This window comes from Haliotis rubra, unplaced genomic scaffold, assembly GCF_003918875.1.
Source record: "Haliotis rubra isolate DU_JTF1 unplaced genomic scaffold, ASM391887v1 Scf662, whole genome shotgun sequence".
Classification (NCBI taxonomy): domain Eukaryota; kingdom Metazoa; phylum Mollusca; class Gastropoda; order Lepetellida; family Haliotidae; genus Haliotis; species Haliotis rubra.
Window position 1 is genome coordinate 382759 of NW_025767371.1, and position 15343 is coordinate 398101.

Genomic DNA, 15343 nt, shown 5'->3' on the forward strand with positions numbered 1-15343 from the left:
CAGTCTTAGTGTCATTCCAGTACGTTGTGAGACTTAATATTCGACAATATCCTCAATATTGTAAAGTTCTTTTTGGTTTATTCTGACCTTCAGTCTGAAACTTGAACATTTTCGTCCGACAACCACTGTTTTGTGTAGCCCGCAGTGTATTTTGGGTCGTTATCACGCTAGAAAATCCAATTATATTCACACAGTGTTCGGGTCGATGGAAGGAGGTGACCATTTAAGATCTCAACATATCGTTCCTTTGTCAAATTTCCAGTGAAAACACACAACGGCGTCACTCCATATGATGATGTCATGTAATGAATGCCTGTATTATCATTATCTCCATAAATATATCTACATGTGAAACTTCGGGTTATGTTTTGGGCGTTGGTAGATAGGATTAACAGTATCTTTTGTCAAAATTTTCACACAGTTCGAAAAAAGCCAGACAGAACTTTCATCAGAAAAGATAACTTTATACCTATCTTGATTTTTGTGAACCCTACACTAGTTTAAACGTCTTTCTTTTTGCTCATCTTTCATCAATGGTGAGGGAATTCCGTGCTTTTTCTCCTAGTTAAGTCTTTGTAATTCTTGTCTAAGAGTTTCATTACATACCTGAGGACTTCCTCTATTAATCGTCTCGTTTCTGATATTCTCAACGCTTTCAATTTTCCCCTTCTCACAATCTGTCCAAGTCGCCGGCAATCCCTGAACTTCCGTGGCCTCCCTGCCCCTGTCTTGTGCTTAATCCCAACTCTTGACTGAATATTCTTCAAAGTTCTGTATACTGTAGACAGAGGAATCTCATGTCTACCAGCTAACTCTTTTGCATTAGTCACACCCCATTCAAAATCATCTAGAATCAGCTTTCTTTGTCTTCTGCTGTCAAATTTGCCGTGTCAACGAAGAAAGCCATTGTTACACCGGGGGGAGATAACTCTCGACGTAGTAAGGTTCATTCTTAAGCCTACAAGAGTTGCCTCCCATGTTGAGTACCCATACTACATATTGTAACACCTATTTTAATATTCTATTATCAGTATTAGGAAACAAAGATTTTCTCAATAATTTCTGGGAAAACTGTGTGACGTTGCAGTCCGCAATATTTGAACTAAATCACAGCAGCCCGTAGATGATCCATTCAAGACTAAACAAACTGGTGGTTGATAGTATGACCATGGTTCATTCAAATGGAACATGACTGGTGATACATATTTATGACAAGGCAATTTGACCACTCTATTTCCTTATTCTATTTTTGTACAAAATGTTGTTGCTTGGAAAATAGTATTCATATTTTTCATAGTATTAAGACATAACCATTAAAAATAGAAAAGGAACATTATTCAGATATCCCATTAACTTAATATCCGAATAACTTGACCTTCAATGAATAATTAGAACACAATTCGCAAAAAGAACGAACACTTTGGTTTATTCAGAGAAGCAAACATGGCAATAATTAACTCATTTTGTATTGCTGATAACTATGGCCATTTTCAAGATCCTGGTATACAATCCGGAAAAACTCACATATCCATCAATAACCAACAATGTTGTTATCTGGTGGAACTGACTTTCCAAGATACCGAGTTTTAAGAACAGTTTACTGAAATGTGATATTTGCTTAATGACGGGTACACGTATTTGCACGCGATGCTCGCCTTTGACTTAGAAAATGCATACCTAAAATAATAAAACACAAACAACAATGATATGAATATAAATGGCTAGATGGGAGTTAAAAACAGGTGTTGCAATACATTTTATGAATTCTCTGACACGGAATTTTACGTAATGCGCCTATGGCAGAGAAACATTTCCAATTGTTTTAACCCTAACAAACACGGGGACTGCAAAGAGTCGTGTCCTTTGTGGTCGTATCTTGCTGTCTTGGTCAAACTACAATCACATCAAATAAGTTAAATTATATTACCGTGTAAATAAATTAGATGAAATTTGATTGGTTGATCGTCGGTGAACATGTGAAACCGTACTCTAAAGTGTCACGGGTAGTATGGATCCGTCTTACCCAGCTCCAACGGGTACCATGGATCACGACCGTTTGACAGTTTGCGACCTTTGACATTAAAATCCAACTCACTTGGAGAATTCAACTATATTAGTACGAAATGTTTTATTCATCATGCTGTAAAGAATATGCCATGTTTTACTATGAATGGAAAGAAATAGTACCTAAAGATATATTCTAAACGATGGTATTATTTGAACACCCCCCACCCCCACCCCCAATCTATGTCTCTTAGAACATATATATTACGCCAGCAAGACTTGTGTCCTTCGAATATCGAACAATAATGTCCGTCTGTGACAACAATGATGGCGAAACGCTGTGCGTTCAAAACCGTAACAGAAATATATAGTTAAAAAATCAAAGGGTAATTAATGTCGTTACACGGCCATTTACCAGGTAGTATGGGATTGTACGACCCGTTTATTTCCTCGGCCAGAAGTAACTAGTAATGTACATATGTTGCATCATCATCATCGTTTATCATAGTATGTATGGTATATCACAGAAGTTTATTTCAGTATGTATGGTAATGTACAAACGAGAGTATCCCTGCATGTAGAACAGCAGATGGACGTGACTTACATCTTGATAAATGTATAATTTCAGATTTCTATATAAACCAAAGATATGAGACCTTTCTATAATCACCAAATACGAAAATCTGTCTGATAGAATCAAGTCGGTATGTACAGAATCGTGTAGCAAATTGAATGTCATATATTTAAACAAGCTTGCAATTTATTAATAGGACACCTGCGAGCAACAATGGCCCAGCCGTGAAGATCAGGGTCGGAATTGGTCTTCAGCAACCCATGCTTGTTGTAAGAGGCGACTAACGGGATCGGCTGGTTAGACTCGCTGATTGGTTGACACGTAACAGTATCCCGATTGCGTAGATCAAAGGTCATGGTGTCAATCACTGGGTTTTCTGGTGCAGACTCAATTATGTACAAACTCATACAGATGGGATATTGCTGAGGGCTGCGTAAAGCAATACAGAGACGATGTGCACCCAGATAGTCATGGAGGTCTACACAGACATACTCGGTAAGAAAATATTGGAACACACTTGGACACATGTGCTGGTATGATACACCGTAAACACCTGGACAATAGTTAGTTTGGCGAGTTGCCTAGTTTGACATTGGTCAGAACAATGAAAAGGTGCCCGTCACATTGGATGACGTCTCGTGGCTACGTCATGAGCTGCTGACGTCAACATCAACCTGTCGCACGTTGAGTGTGTGTTGTTGATGTTGCTGTTGTTGATGCTGATCACCCTGGGGTAATTACTGATAATAATTCGTGAATGTCTCCCCAATCAGATAATCCTGCTGTACAAACACAAAAAAAAATCACTACAATTCGCAACATCATGTGAGTAGAATCCGCCGTCGAAGAGGACGACCTCTCATCGAAGTGTTGAGGGCCGTTGCAGTAACTCTGGTCACACAGCGTCATACACACTACAATCCCCATGTAGACGGCGCACGTGGTCTGGTTGGTTGGGCTGAGGCCTTTGAACAACTTGACGTCGGTGAAGGAGAAGATGTAGCCGTTGCTGCAGCCGCGAATAATGGTCTTCAGTTCACCTGCAAATATATCAAATCATCGAAATATACCAGGTCATCTAAATATACGTACTTTACAACGTCAAGGTATACAATGTTTTCAAACATATACACGGCTTTAAATGATTCAACATGACTGTACAATATTCAAGCATCATAATGGAGGATTTATCCAACAAAACTTTGGAGAATCGAACTTGCACCTCCAGTCATAACCTCTACCTAAAGGAGGGGGCGTTGGGGTGGCATAGTGGTTCAAGCGTTCGCACGTCACGCCGAAGACCTGGGTTCGATTTCCCACATGGGTACAATGTGTGAAGCCCATTTGTGGTGTCCCCCGCCGTGATATTGCTGGAATATTACTAAAAGCGGCGTAAAACTAAAGTCACTCACTCACTTTACCCATCAGTAGCGGTGTCATGTGGTCAGGCTCGATGTCATATCATTGTGACTGATTGTCATGACATGCATCTGTGAGCTTATTGTCAATAACCGGATTGTCTGGTCCAGACTCAGTTTTTTACAGACCGCCGGCATACAGGACGGGGATTGCTGAGTTTGGCGTTAAACAACAAACAACCGGAAATTGTATTGTAAGTGTGTATCTTGTAGCAGCGTGTGTGTTTTGGGCCATGCTGTCGGTTCTTGAAGGTGACGTTCCAAGATAAATATGTCACACCTAACGGTTGAAGTTTGACGATGACGTTAGAAAATATTTTCACACCTAACGGTTGACGGTGGCATTACAAGATATTGTCAGAACTGAGGGTTGACAGTTGATGATGACGTTAGAATATATTGCCTGAAAACAGACGGTGACGTTAGAATATATTGTCACACCTAACGGTTGTCGGTGGGATTGCAATATATTATCACACCTGACGGCTGTCGGTGGCATTGCAATTTATTGTCATACCTGACGGTTGACGGTGGCATTGCAATATATTGTCATACCTGGCGGTTGACGGTGGCATTGCAATATATTGTCACACCTGACGGTTGACGGTGGCATTGCAGTATATTGTCACAATAGATCGTAAATTTAACGCGTCACATTTACACCTTTGTTTTCATTGTAACACTTTTCTCGGCGTCCGGCTGTATCAAATAGTTAAATCCGCTCTTGGTTGCGAATATAATAATCAGGGAGGGTACGACGATCCTTACGCTACGTAGATGTTACGTTACGATCGGTGAAAGTAACATGGATGCGTCATCAACAATGACGTAATATCCTGAAGCGCTGAGTAAATCTCCAGTAGACTGTCTGTGACGTAATACCGACACATGCGCATAACCTACCACTAGAAGCCGATGTCTCAATGACACACATTGTCTGGTTGATCTCCAGGTCGCAGTCCTTGCTGAATTCGCCGCCGTAGTTGACCCTCGACGTCATCATCCCGTTCACATCATGCAAGCACGACGAGTTTTGGTCGGAACCGGAACACGAGTAACAGCTCAGGCCTGCTGAAAGGGAAGAATAGACTTGTGACGTAGCTGCACATTGTTGTCATATATACAGATGGAACTTAATTAAGAACCCCCCAAGTTTTTCATATCGCCATGAACCTGAGCAACCATTATCATTAGTATGTATACTGGAAATCTCAAAGGCCATTGTTTCTTGAAAGTTAACATTTTGGACTGAACAATAACAACAAAATCATGGAAATTTGCAGTATTTTAATTTACAAAATGACATGAAAACGTCAACGATGTTTTGTCTACAAAATGTATCCCTGTACAACCATGGGGCTGCAGAGTTCCAAAATGGGAGAGGTGAGTGTCTCTCAGTCTGAAAATGTTCTCTGTCATCTTCAGACAACAAATCACATGGAATATGTTGATAGCGTGCATATCCACCTTGTGCATGGATGACTGCTTTGAGCCTCCTCCTCATGCTTGTCGTGAGTCTCCGGATTCGCTCCAGAGGCAGCTGCTGCCACTTCCAGCGCAAAGCTGCTTCCAAACATGCCAGATCTTGTACAGGCGGATCCAGTGCTTGCACTCGGCGTCCAATAATGCCGCAGGCAGGCTCCAAAGGGTTCATAGCAGGAGGTTGGATTACAGCGTTGTTGGAGAAAAATTGTCGGGCGACTGGCCAATGGGTGGTTATCAAAATGTGACACAAGAACAGGATCTAGAATGTCCCGGATGTCGTGGTCGCCTTTGAGATTTCCACGAACAGTTACCAAGTACAGTTTACAGTCATGGAGAGAGACAACCCGAGACTATGACAGATCCACGACCGTAAGGAACTGATGCTTTGATGTTCTCAAGCTCATAGACACTGTTCTTTTTCCTTCAGACTCGCAGGCGCCCGTCTGTGACGTGCAATACAAAGTGACTCTCATCCGAACAATGCACCTTCCTCCATGACGTCAAATTCCAATGACGTCTGAGTAAACACCATTCCAAATGAGCTCTCTTGTGAAGATTGGTCAAGGCTGGACGCTTGATCAACCTTCTTGCCCTAATCCCATGCGCCTTTGCGGTTTCTTACAGTCCTATTGTACAGACGTCTCTTTAGGAGCCATGGGTGCTTCAGGACGCCATTTGTAGTGAAAGGATGACTCTCACAAGGCTTGCTAAACGCCCAATAGCCCTGCATGACATCCCGGTTTCGTGCATTCCAATAATTTGCCGTCTTCTTGCTTCCGGTAGTCTCCTTCGTGCCATTGTAACAGATACTGGTAAAATCATTAAAAAGTTTTGGCGTTTTATACAGTTAGCCGCATTGAGTTAATAGTGCTTTTTGAAACAATCGCGGGTAGTATGTTTCAAATGCATATTGGGATGTGTTTTGACGATTGATTTAGCAAAACCATTAATCAATATTGAAAGGAATTAATACAGTTCAAATAATAGTCATTGTTACAAATCAGGATTTATCATTAGGTAAGTCAGTAACTTAAAACATGTTAGGGGATGCTTAATTAAGAACCATGTGTATATCTAATAAGGACAACCTTTATGGATAGATAGATAGATAATTAAAAGTTTAATAGGTGTTCGGGCAACAGGGCCCATTTACATCTTGCCCATCATACAGGTTTGCTAAGTTTCTAAACTTTTATAAAGTACACATTCTTTAATATAATCAATAATGACATTCTGTACATCATTGCGAGTGATATTCCTTGAGCACAACAGTCCAGTCAATGAGATGTCAATGTTGAGGGATGTAAGACATTCCACCATCGCCTTACGTTGGTTTACAAAAGACCACAATGCCCAAGACGAACCTCTTCTCTACGGTTTCTTCTGGATAATTTTGATTTAGTTACAAAAGGCTCGATGCCATAGAGATGGTGTCCTTTTAAGGATGAGGTCCATCTCTGTTGCCATTTAGTTTGAGTGAGTGAGTGAGAACTTAGTTTTACGCCGCACCCAGCAATATTCCAGCGGCGGTCTGTAAATAATCGAGTCATGACCAGACAATCCAGTGATCAACAACAGGAGCATCGATCTGCCCAATTGGGAACCGATGACATGTGTCAACCAAGTCAGCGAGCCTGACCACCCGATCCCGTTAGTCGCCTCTTACGACAAGCATAGGTTACTGAAGTCTCATTCTTACCCGGATCTTCACGGGTCATTTCGTTTGAGCATGGATCTTATGAAGTTCATAATTCTGCAGGAGAGGGCAATATTGTCTCATCCTGTTCTGGTACATCAAAGTCTAATGCAGCTTTTACCAATTTATCAGCCTTTTCATTTCCAAATAGTCCAACATGAGCAGGTATGCATGAAAATTCAACATCTAAAAGATTTTTACTTAATTCATTAAAAAGGTCGAGTATAATATTGATCAAGTCTTGCCTTGCTGAGGAGGAACTTGTCCGAATTGGTTATAAAGCCCTGACAGAATCACTTTAAATGGCCGCTGATACAGGTCTCAAAAAATGAATCCAACGCAAAGCTTCAATGATTGCTGCAAGTTCAGCAGAGAATACTGATAAGAGATCAGCTAATCGTATAGAAATGTTTCTTTAATCAGTGGCTGTGAAGATACCTGGGGGTCCTTTCACGAAGCAACCTTTACTAAGGTTAACCTTAACTCCCATTCTTTAACATTGCACTGAGGTTACCTTAGTGACTTACGATCACCTTAGTGCTTTGTGAAAGGAGGCCCTGCACCAACACGACCGGACACTGGGCACTTAGATCCATCAGTGTAAATCTGCATACCATTGATCCACTGTAAACTCCGGATATGTTCCTCGGTTAGAGCTTTAACACGAGGTGCTGGCTCAGATTCATTTGCTTGTTCCAGGACATCAAGGCAAACTGATGGAAGTTCAAGCAACCATGGTAGCTTCTTTGGCAGAACACTAACATCATCTATGGCAACATCACGTACATTATGAAGGAAAGCAGTTCTCTGAGAACGCATCCCATAAGGCCGCATACCGTCTTTCCAAGGATCTAGAAAATACTCGACACAATCTCCCAATACAGCTGAAGTTTAGCATGTATCTAACTTCTAACAGTTCACGTCTGAGATCTAAAGGCATTTCACCCGATCCAAGATGTAGAGCCTCAACAGAGGTAGTTCTGAATGCTCCAAGGCATATTCGTAGGGCTTTTGACTGAACAACATCTAGTCTTGCCTTTTGTGTAGCACATGCAGCTCCATAGGCTTGACTACCGAAATCAAGTCGTGATCTAATGCGGGCACGATATAACAGGAGTAAACACTTCCTGTCTGCACCCCATTTGGTACTGGAAATACTTCTCAGAAGGTTCAGGATTTTAGTGCACGTCTGAATCAAATAGTCTATATGAGGTTTCCAGGTAAGCGTCTTATCAAACCAGAGTCCAGAAAACTTGACTTTATCCACAAACTCCAAATGAGAACCACAAAAACCAATTTTGAATCATGAGGAATCTTCTTCCGAGTTAAAATGATTGCAGACGATTTAGAAGCAGAAATCTTAAAACCCCAATGGACACACCAAGTCTGTACAAGATGGAGAGATTGTTGAATGCCGTTGAAGACAGTTTCCGTTTCCACAACGCTCCATCATCTGCAAACTGTGGTGTTTCAACCAGTACATTGATATTCTCAAACAGGTAATTAATCATAACATTAAATAAAGTTGGGCTGATTACACCACCTTGAGGTGTTCCATTCTCAAACATGTATATATCCGACAGAGAAGTTCCAGTACGAACTTTTATCCAATCAAGCATGCGACCACAAACTCCACGTTTCTACAGTTATATTACCAAACCGTCCCTCAATATCATGTCATAGGTTTTTTCAATGTCCATGAACCACAGCCATTAGATATTCAGTCCTTCCTAGTGCCTTTTTAATTTCGGTTTCAAGTCGCACTAAATCTTTTTTCCGAAAGCCTGAGTGGACACCTGAAAAGAGATTGTTCTTTTCCGTGAAGTAAACCAGACGGTTATTTACCATTCTCTCCATTATTTTGCACATGTTTTAAGTAAGAGCAATAGGCCTGTAGGATGTGGCTTGAGTAGGATCTTTACCAGGCTTTGGAATAGGAACTACAATTGCCTTTTTCCAAGAAATGGGAAGCTTTTAAACCAAATGTGATTAAAAAGTAAAAGCACAGTTTCAAGGTTGATAATTGGCAGATGTTTGAACATAGCATAGCACAATGTATCGTCACCTGGAGAGGTAATTTGTTCGTCCATAAATGGCGTTCCTTAATTCTTGTAAACTAAATAAAGAGTTGTAGTCTGCGATATGATGTGTTAGACAATTTAAGATATTATCTGAATACTCTGATTCAAGTGACTCTTTAATGAGTCGGAAATCTGAACTAAAGTTACCTGTACTAGATACGTTTTGGAAGGACTCTGCCAGTGCATTACTCTGGTCAATATGTGTTGTTGCTGGTGTGTCTTTACCAATAGATGGAATAGCACGTTTGGAACATGAACTACCAGAAATATGGTTTATGGATGAGCAACTCTTTATTCGGGTGATGCGACGTTTCGATACAGATTCTTATACCGTTGTCAAGCGATACAAGAATCTGTATCTAAACGTCGCATCACTCGAATAAAGAAGTTATTCATCCATAACATTTGTCCTTATCTGATTCATCAACTTCTAAATATGCCACTCAAAGAAGAAGTCATTCATCTTACATTCAAGGAACACTGTGTTCGTCACAGGAACGATAACATAAAGATAAATTAGGGGGGAAGATATCTATTAATTTAAGGTCACAAAAATGGCTTAAACCGTTTATTCGTTGTTTTAGAAAGAGTGATTCGACATACATCATTTTAGCAAATGTAGCGAGTGAGTATGTTTTAAAGCGAGTTCGTTTCAATATTCCAGTGATGTCACACCAGAGAAAACCAGAAATGCACCTCACATATTGTTTACGCTTTGGGGAATCGAACCCAGGACTACGGTGTGTTATCGAATTATTTGAGTATGTCGATGCGGCACTGCCCTTCATCATGAATATTTGAAGAAGGGGAAGCCCAAAACAACCACCTCTCTATTGTGGATATTTGGGAAGGAAACGATGACTTTCAGACTGGATGTATTTTTAATGAGCGGAATGAACAAAACCTTTCATTGTGTACTCGTCATTACTTACTTGCTAATGGTAAAGGGATAATGATAACTCAGTGGTAGAATATAGCGTTCGTTTGTCACGTCAAAGGCGCGAGTTTAATTCCCCCTTTAGTGGCCCTCCTGATATTGCGGGAATGTTTCTATACGCGGCGTAAAACAATACCCAGTCTGGTAGTCAGATTGTTTTAGATAGATTCTCTATCAAATACAATTGTATTCTAGGCTACGAGGCCGAAATACTGAATAAATATATATCCTATCATATCATTACGTAACTGCCAGTTTGTTTGTTGTTTATGTACTGGTGGTCTGTAAACAATCGAGTCTCGACTAGACAATCCGGTGATTGGCATCGTGGGCAAATTGGATACAATGACATGACAAAGCCAAGTCAGCGAACCTGACCTCTGATCCCGTTAGTCGCCTCTTGCAACATGGGTTGCTAATCCGAATCTTCATTGCCAAAGAATGCTGTACACTGGTTTAGTTGATATTATCAAAAACTCATTATTTTCAGTCTGTTTCATTTGTTGTGGTGTAGATCTCGTCAAAATCTCTTCTTACTCTTTTGAAGCCTACACGTGTGGCCTAAATGAGGACGTGGATGTTTAAGGCTGCTGTTATCAGTAGTTAAATTACACCTTGCCGTGCCAACATAATGTGCCTGAAGTGATGCTGGTCTCGGGTGTTTGACATACGAGTAGACGAAGAAGAAGAAGCAGAAGAAGAAGACGAAGAAGAAGAAGAAGAAATTAAGTGTAGTTTACGCCTCCAACCCAAATACAAAGTAAACCAAATATACTGTAACTTACACAGTTACATGCAATTTTACATCAGTTTGGATCTAAAATATTTTTCAATACGCTATTCTTAAGATTCCTGCATGCTTAAAGCATAAAGTGACAGGTGTGAAATCACTTCTAGGGGTCTGTCATACAGACCCTGAAACAAATATATCCAAGGAAGCCCACGCAGGTCTACTAGAATATGACAAGTCTAGATTTCCACAATTTATATGTATATATCCACAAATATATATTTTAACTATGTACGTTTTTCTGTAAAAGAGACAATTTCTGGTTGTTTGTTTACGTACTTTATAGCTGTATACAGAATTCTAAGGTTATTAAGAGTAGAACATGTAAAGACAATGTGGATTTCATTATGTATACCTCTGTTACATAATATGTAATCTCTCTCATTTTCAGTATTCCCTATTTTTCTTCTTTCGTTGATCATTAATTCTGAGGGCTTGCTTCGACCACACCCCCGTTTTGTCCGGACATTTCGTCATCCATTTGTGTCAAGATCGTTTAGTTGAGGGTCACAATCCTGTTTCACTCAACTCGCAGAAATAACAATAAAGAATTGGAAGGTGTCATGAATGGTGATCGATAGGCCAATCATCCATGATTATGTTTTAATTGATTGCATGCGATGGTAGCATAGCGATCGGCAAAACAGGCGGGTGGGGTACACCGAAGTGTCCGGACTTGTCATGATATACGGCGAAGCATTTCGAGTCGGGGGGGTCATCTCAATTTTTTTAAATATTTTCAAAATCTTTAATCCTCGCAAAGACACGAGGTCCTGTGCATTGATCGGGGCGAGACTGGGGTTCGAACCAACCACTATCGACCCCCGGAACTGATAGTCGGAGTGTGACACTCGGAAAGACTCGGTTATCAGTCACACCCTCTCGAAGTACAGCTGTTTGTAAAGGGAGTGATGTGCTTCGTGTTTTCACAATACTTGTTAAGAAATCGTGTTGTTTTGTTGAATCTGTGAATCAGTCATAGCTTATATATACAACGACTTTTAGTGCACCTGATGACATGATGACCTGTAATCACCCCCACCCCCCATGGACATACTTATCCCCCTCCATCCGCTTCACCATCATTGAGCAACAATGAGCACATATATCGAAAATTAGCTTGCAGTTTTACATTCACAAATAACTTTCAAAACCGTCCAGAATTCTCCATCGCTACGAAACCAGAACATGTACAGGCGTCACACACAGACATGCAACAGGAAGTTGCTCTTGTGTCCTTGTTTGACTTGAACCAAAATACACATTAACGACATCTGGGTGCTAATACTACCCAGACATGCTGATTACCCGTGCTGTCGTTCATTATGGAGTCAGTGACGTCTAGAAAGATACTGTTAGCCAACATTCATCATCTTGACGAATGTGGAATTCGAACACTGGTTTTGTGTAATAATGTGATGTTTATAGGAAACGTACTATGTTATCACTGATATCGTCACGCCCCGGGTTTGATACCTCATATTGGCACAATGGGTGAAGTCCATTCTAAAGTCCTTCATTGCCATATTGAGCGATGCTAACAGTGAGTTATTTAAATAAATAACTCACCCACTAAATACAGCTCTGACCAGCTAGAGATGTTTATAGTTTCCTTAAACGTTTCTTCAGCTGTGACGTTATGTCTGGAAAGAGTTATTATATCGTTCAACGCAAATATTTCAAAGTGCACTGCTTTGTCTGTTCTCAGTATTCATTTAGAAAGACAAATGTATTTACTTACTTACAAACCCATGTCGACCCTACCCACAAAAACAACACTCCACCCACGTCACCGCGATAGGTGTGAAATTAATCTCTCTTTGGATTGCAAAATCTTGGCATATATTTGGAACAAGGTCCTCATAATATCTCCCTACCTGGGAACTAAGCCACGTCTCTCCACCCCCTGGCTCGTGTTACTTGGGGGGAGGAGCAACGGTCATGTTTGATGGCATCTGTTGAGCTTGAGCATTTCGCTTCCATGTCGGCCAGTATCTGACAGGAAGTATATTCCTATAGTCGTCCACAGCTCGGTTAATGATCGACTGACAGCGGTATCAATATTTTCATGTAGACCATGGGCCAAAGTACAAATCTTGATACAAAAAATTAAACCATGACTTGGTAAATACTGCATTGTGATTGGTTAATTAAAGTCATTCAGAGGTATATATAACACAGCATTTATCTTTTTAAAATCTTAATAACGCGGTTATGGTAGAATGGAGATTAACATAGTGTTGGAAAATCAGAGGTATATAACGAATAATAGCTCTATTTTTTTTAATTTAAAACCTCACTCTACGCGGTCGGTTTCAAATCAGATTTAGAGCTATTATAATTTCGTTATATACCTCTGATTTTCCAACACATTATGTTTATCTCCTAAAACCCGTAGTGCATTCGCAATGTATCTTGTGGAGAGATATAAATACAAGTTCCTGCCAATCCCAACTCCCTGAGATCCCGACCCTGGTGGCATATAGATGCAAAACAAAACCCCTAAGCACCCGGTGTCTTAACACTGAAATGTTTAGTACAGGTGGAGGGAGTGTGAATTTACGCCGCTTTGAGCAATATTGCAACAATATGGTGTGGGACACCAGAAGCTAGTACACTGTACCCGAATCCACCGATTTGGTTGCAGATCCCAAATGTAGGCGGCGCAAGGGCACAAATAAACTAACGCTTAGTCCCTGAATATATATAATTTTGATAGTAACAAAAAACCCCATTAAAATTGAAAAGGAGCCCCAGTGAGTTGGGAGATTCAGAACCCGGGGAAATCTAGACTTGCTTCATTTAGGGCTTTAGCATTGCAGGAGGACTTGGCATTAGGGAAAATAATGTGGTTCAGGGACTGTGAGACAGACTAGGGCACATCTAACATTTGTATTTGTATAGTGCCAATATCCAGCTCAGCTGAGCTGCTCAAAGGCGCTATGACACACATGTACAGACACCCTACATGTTGATCTATCAAGGGCCCTACCATGGTGTTTCAATAACACTGTTTTGAGTTTGCACTATGCTTGGACATATGCACGCGGTGAATGGCTCTATGTGACGCTGATACTGAGAAATGTCGTCCTGGACCCCGTTTCACAAAGATCTCGTATGCCTATGATCTCGTAACTTTTCTCGTAGCATTTGTTCCTCCTATACTGTAACATAGGGGGTACGAATGCTACGAGAACAGTTACGAGATCATAGGCTTACGAGAGCTTTGTGAAACGGATCCCCGGGCTTCCTTTCACAAAGCACTAAGGTGATCGTAAGTCACTAAGGTAACCTTAGTGCAATGTTAAAGAATGGGAGTTAAGGCTAACCTTAATAAAGGTTGCTTCGTGAAAGGAGACCCAGGTCAATAAACCAATGCTTTCATAACCAAGGTGAGCACTTTTATCAATCACACACACACCACTAAACCATGTTAATGGACCTTCATACATGCAACATGGGCGGTGGGGTAGCCTTGTGGTTACAGCGTTCGCTCGTCACGCCGAAGACCCGGGTTCGATTCCCCACATGGGTACAGTGTGTGAAGCCCATTTGTGGTGTCCCCCGCCATGATATTGCTGGAATATTGCTAAAAGGGGCGTAAAACCATACTCACTCACTCTCTCATACATGTAATAAGCTTTACACCTTATCAAGAACACAATTATTCCTTTCAACACATAAACGTGATATTTAGAATAACATACCGCATTAAACAAAACTGTTCCTGTTCATAAACGGAATACGCAAAAGGCTTGACATCAGTAAATGTTGCAATGTTTTTGCTACAGTATTTCATTCATGTCGCCTAGTCAGCATCAATGCATAGAAGATTGACGGTCGTGATCTCAAAATGGTGTTCAACTAAAAAAACAACCCAATAAATCAATCAGCGACTAGTGTATGGTCAGTCTGCAGACAACGTGATGGTTCGGCACGGCAGGACAGACATGCCTTGGACAAAATACTTCTGTGTATGGATTTTTAAGAACTCCAACAATTAAAAAACATACTCTTGAAATCGTGTTAGAATGTAAGAATTTATGACTTTATCGCTGTGGAACTTTATCAATCAACAAAGATACTAAACATCGAGTTTTAGCTGATAATGATGAACCTGGAAATAATGACAAAGGTGTGTTCAGGTATGGTACATACATGTGTACCTGGTAGGTAACGCAAACGTGAAAACATTGGTTAGTTGATGCAAGACTTACTAGTAGTTCCTAGCATACACATCAACAGCAGACAGTATCCTTCGTCCCTCAAACCCCACATAGCTCCCCTGGGTCCGTCAGACGTCTTCAGGGCTTAATACATTGTCCCACTGAACCACGTCCCCCGGGTTATAGAGTCTG